The following is a 6178-nucleotide window of genomic DNA, read 5'->3' as shown; positions in this document are numbered from 1 at the left end:
ACACTACACAAGCACCACTGCACTACCATAAACTCAAAAACACTACCACCAGCACGACCCCCTACACTACCCAAACACCACTGCACTACCCTAAACCCTAAACCACTACCCCCTACACTACACAAACACTACTGTACTACCCTAAACCCTAACACACTACACCAGTACGACCCCCTACACTACACAAACACCACTGCACTACCCTAAACCCTAAAACACTACCCCAGCTCTACCCCCTACACTACCCAAACACCACAGCATTACCCTAAACCCTAAAACACTACTGGCAGCACGACTCCCTAGACTACCCAAACACCACTGCACTACCCTAAACCCTAAAACTCTTTCCCCAGCACGACCCCCTTCACTACACAAACACCACTGCACTGCCTTAAACCCTAAAACACTACCCCCAGCACGACCCCTACACTACACAAACACCTCTGGAGTACCCTAAACCCTAAATCTACCCCCAGAATGACCCCTACACTACTCAAACACCACTGCACTTCCCTAAACCCAAAAACACCACTCCATGCATGACCTCCTACACTACACAAACACCACTGTACTACCCTAAACTCTAAATCACTACCCCCAGCAGAACCCCCTTCACTACTCAAACACAACTGCACAACCCTAAACCCAAAAACACTACCCCCAGCACGACCCCCTTCACTACCCAAACACCACTGCTCTACCCTAAACCCTAAAACACAACCCCCTACAATACACAAACACCACTACACTACCCTCATCCCTAAAACACTACCCCCAGCACTACGCCCTACACTACCCAAACACCACTGCACTACCCTAAACCCTAAAGCACTATCCCCAGCACTACCCATACACTACCCAAACACCACTGCACTACCCCAAACCCTAAAACACTACCCCCAGCATTACCCCCTACACTACCCAAACACCACTGCTCTACCCTATACCCTAAAACACTACCCCCGGCATGACCCCCTACACTACACAAACACCAAAGCACTACCCTACACTCTAAAACACTACCCCCAGCAGTACCCCCTATACTACCCAAACACAACTGCACTAGCCTAAACCCTAAAACACCACCCCCAGCATGACCCCTACACTACACAAACACCACTGCACTACCCTACTGTACTACCCTAAACCCTAAAACACTAGCCCCAGCGTGACCCCCTACACTACCCAAACACCACTGCACTACCTTAATCCCTAAAAAACTACCCCCAGCACGACCCCCTGCACTACCCAAACACCAATTCACTACCCAAAACCATAAAAGACTATCCCCTGCATGACCCCCTACACTACACAAACACTACTGCACTACCCTAAACCCTAACACACTACCCCAGCACGACCCCCTACACTAACCAATCATCACTGCGCTACCCTAAACCCTAAAACACTACCCCCAGCACTACCCCCTACACTACCCAAACACTACGGCATTACCCTAAACCCTAAAACACTACCACCAGCACGACTCCCTACACTAACCAAACACCACTGCACTACCCTAATCCCTAAATCTACCACCAGCACAACCCCCTACACTGCACAAACACCACTGCAGTACCCTAAACCCTAAAACACTACCCCCAGCACGACCCCTTCACTACACAAACACCACTGCACTGCCTTAAACCCTAAAACACTACCCCCAGCACGACCCCCTTCACTACACAAACACCACGGCACTGCCTTAAACCCTAAAACACTACTCCCAGCACGACCCCTACACTACACAAACACCTCTGGACTACCCTAAACCCTAAATCTACCCCCAGAATGACCCCTACACTACAGAAACACCACTGCACTACCCTAAACCCTAAAACACTACTCCATGCATGACACCCTACACTACACAAACACCACTGTAGTACCCTAAACCCTAAAACACTACCCCCAGCAGGACCCCCTTCACTACTCAAACACAACTGCAAAACCCTAAGCCCAAAAACACTACCCCCAGCACGACCCCCTATGCTACCCAAACACCACTGCTCTAACCTAAACCTTAAAACACGACCCCATGCAATACACAAACTCCACTGTACTACACTAAACCCTAAAACACTATCCACGCACACCCACCTACACTACAAAAACACTACTGCACTACTCAAAACCCTAAAACACTACCCCCAGCATGCCCCCATACTACAAAAACACCACTGCACTACCCTAAACCCTAAAAAACTACCCCCTACACTACACAAACACCACTGCACTTCCCGAAACCCTAAAACACTACCCCCAGCATGACCCCCTACACTACACAAACACCACTACACTACCCTAAACCCTAAAACACTACCCCAAGCACGACCCCCTTCACTACCCAAATACAATTGCACTACCCTAAACCCAAAAACACTACCCCAGCACAACTCCCTACACTACCCAAACACCACTGCACTACACTAAACCATAAATCTACCCTCAGCATGACCTCCCACACTATACAAACATCACTGCACTACCCTAAACCCCATAACACTAACCCCAACATGAACCCCTACACTTCCCAAACACCACTGCACCACCCTAAAACCTAAAACATTACCCCTAGCACGACCCCCTACACTATCCAAACACCACTGCACTACTGTATACCCTTAAACATGGCCCCCTTACACTACAAAGATACCACTGCACTATCCTAAACCATAAAACACTAACCCTAGCACGACCCCCTACACTACACAAACACCAATGCTCTACCCTAAACCCTAAACACTACCCCCAGCACAACCCCCACACCACCCAACACCACTGCACTACCCAACACCCTAAAACACTATCCCCAGCACAACCCCCTACACTACACAAACACCGCTGCACTTTCCTAAACCCTAAAACAATACCCACAGCATGACCCCCTACACTACCCAAACACCACTGCACAACAATAAACCCTAAAACACTACCCCAGCACGACTCCCTACACTACACAAACACCATTGCACTACCCTAAACCCTAAAACACTACCCCCAGCACGACTCCCTTTACCACCCAAACACCACTGCACTACACTAAACCCTAAATCTACCCCCAGCATGACATCCCACGCTATACAAACACCACTGCACTACCCTAAACCCTAAAACACTAGCCCCAGCACAAACCCCTATACTACCTAAACACCACTGCACTACCCTAAACCCTAAAACACTAACCCCAGCACGAACCCCTACACTACACAAACACGACGGCAGTACCCTAAACCCTAAAACACTATCCCCAGCACGACCCCCTACACTACACAAACACCGCTGCACTTTCCTAAACCCTAAAACAATACCCACAGCATGACTCCCTACACTACCCAAACACCACTGCACTACAATAAACCCTAAAACACTACCCCCAGCATGACTCCCTACACTACAAAAACACCATAGCACTACCCTAAACCCTAAAACACTACCCCCAGCACGACTCCCTACACTACCAAAACACCACTGCACTACACTAAACCCTAAGTCTACCCTCAGCATGACAACCCACACTATACAAACACCACTGCACTACCCTAAACCCTAAAACACTAGCCCCAGCACGAACCCCTACAGTAGCCAAACACCACTGCACTACCCTAAACCCTAAAACACTAACCCCAGCACGAACCCCTACACTACACAAACACCACGGCAGTACCCTAAACCCTAAAACACTACCCCTACACTAAGCAAACACCACTGCACTACCCTAAACCCTAAAACATTACCCCCAGCACGACCCCTACACTACACGAACACCACTGCACTACCCTAAACCCTAAAACACTACCCCTACACTACACAAACACCACTTCACTGACCTAAACCGTAAAACACTACCCCTACACTACACAAACACAACTGCACTACCCTAAAACACTACCCCCAGCACGACCCCAAAATCTACACAAACACCACTGCACTACCCTAAACCCTAAAACACTACCCCAGCACTACTCCCTACACTACCCAAACACCACTGCACTACTCTAAACCCTAAAACACTAACCCCAGCATGACCCCCTACACTCCCCAAACACCACTGCACTACCCTAAACCCTAAAACATTACCCCTAGCACTACCCCCTATACTATCCAAACACCACTGCACTACCCTATACCCTAAAACATGATCCCTTACACTACACAAACACCACTGCACTACCCTAAACCTCAAAACACTAACCCCAACACAAACCCCTACACTATCCAACACCACTGCACTACCCAAAACCCTAAAGCACTATCCCCAGCACGACCCCCTACACTACACAAATACCGCTGCACTTTCCTAAACCGTAAAACAATACCCACAGCACGACCCCCAACACTACCCAAACACCACTTCACTACCCTAAACCCTAAAACACTACCCCCAGCACGACTCCCTATACTACACAAACACCATTGCACTACCCTAAACCCTAAATCACTACCCCCAGCACGACTCCCTACACTACCCAAACACCACTGCACTACACTACACCCTAAATCAACCCCCAGCATGACAACCCACACTATACAAACACCACTGCACTACCCTAAACCCTAAAACACTAGCCCCAGCACGAACCCCTACAGTAGCCAAACACCACTGCACTACCCTAAACCCTAAAACACTAACCCCAGCACGAACCCCTACACTACACAAACACCACGGCAGTACCCTAAACCCTAAAACACTACCCCCTACACTACACAAACACCACTGCACTACCCTAAACCCTAAAACATTACCCCCAGCACGACCCCTACACTACACAAACACCACTGCACTACCCTAAACCCTAAAACACAATCCCCTACACTACACAAACTCCACTGCACTACACTAAACCCTAATACACTACCCCCGGCACAACCCCCTACACAACACAAACATCACTGCACTACTCTAAACCCTAAAACACTACCCCTCCACTACACAAACACCACTGCTCTACCCTAAACCCTAAAACACTACGCCCAGCACTACCCCCTACACTACACAAACACCACTGCACTACCGTAAACCCTAAAACACTACCCCAGCACTAACCCCTACTTTACTCAAACACCACTGCACTACCCTAAACCCTAAAACACTACACCCAGCACGACCACCTACACTACACAAAAACCACTGCACTACCCTAAACCCTCAAACACTACCTCCAGCACGACCCCCTACACAACCCAAACACCACTGCACTACCCTAAACCCTAAACCACTACCCCCAGCACGACCCCCCACACTACACAAACACCACTGCACTACTCTAAACCCTAAAACACTACCCCTACACTACACAAACACCAATGAACTACCCTCAACCCTAAAACACTACCCCCCAGCACTAAGCCCTTTACTATCCAAACACCACTGCACTACCCTGAGCTCTAAAACACTACACCCAGCATGACCCCAACACTACAAAAACACAACTGCACTACCCTACTGTACTACACTAAACCCTAAAACACTACCCCCAGCATGACCCCCTACACTGCCCAAACACCACAGCACTACCCTAAACCCAAAAACACGACCTCCAGCATGACACCCTACATTAGCCAAACACCACTGCTCTACACTAAACACTAAAACACTACCCCCGGCACGACCCCCTACACTACACAAACTTCACTGCACAACCCTACCCTTAAAACACTACCCCTGCACTACACAAACACCACTGCACTACCCTAAACTACTACCCCCAGCACGACCCCCCACACTACACAAACCCCACTGCACTACCCAAAACCCTAAAACACTACCCCAGCAAAACCCCCTTCACTACACAAATACCACTGCACTGCCTTAGACCCTAAAACACTACCCCCAACACGACCCCCACACTACACAAACACCACTACACTACCCTAAACCCTAAAACACTACCCCAAGCAAAACCCCCTTCACTCCACAAATACCACTGCACTGCCTTAAACCCTAAAACACTACCCCCAGCACGACCCCTACACTACACAAACTTCACAGCACTACCCTAAACCCTAAAACACTACCTCTACACTACACAAACACCACTGCACTACCCAAAACACTACCCCCAGCACGACCCCCTACACTACACAAACACCACTGCACTACCGTAAACCCCAAAATACTACCCCAGCACTACCACTTACTTTACCCAAACACCACTGCACTACCCTAAACCCTAAA

Source organism: Triturus cristatus, chromosome 1_1 (assembly GCF_964204655.1).
Source record: "Triturus cristatus chromosome 1_1, aTriCri1.1, whole genome shotgun sequence".
Lineage (NCBI taxonomy): Eukaryota > Metazoa > Chordata > Amphibia > Caudata > Salamandridae > Triturus > Triturus cristatus.
Note: the sequence above shows the minus strand (reverse complement) of the source record.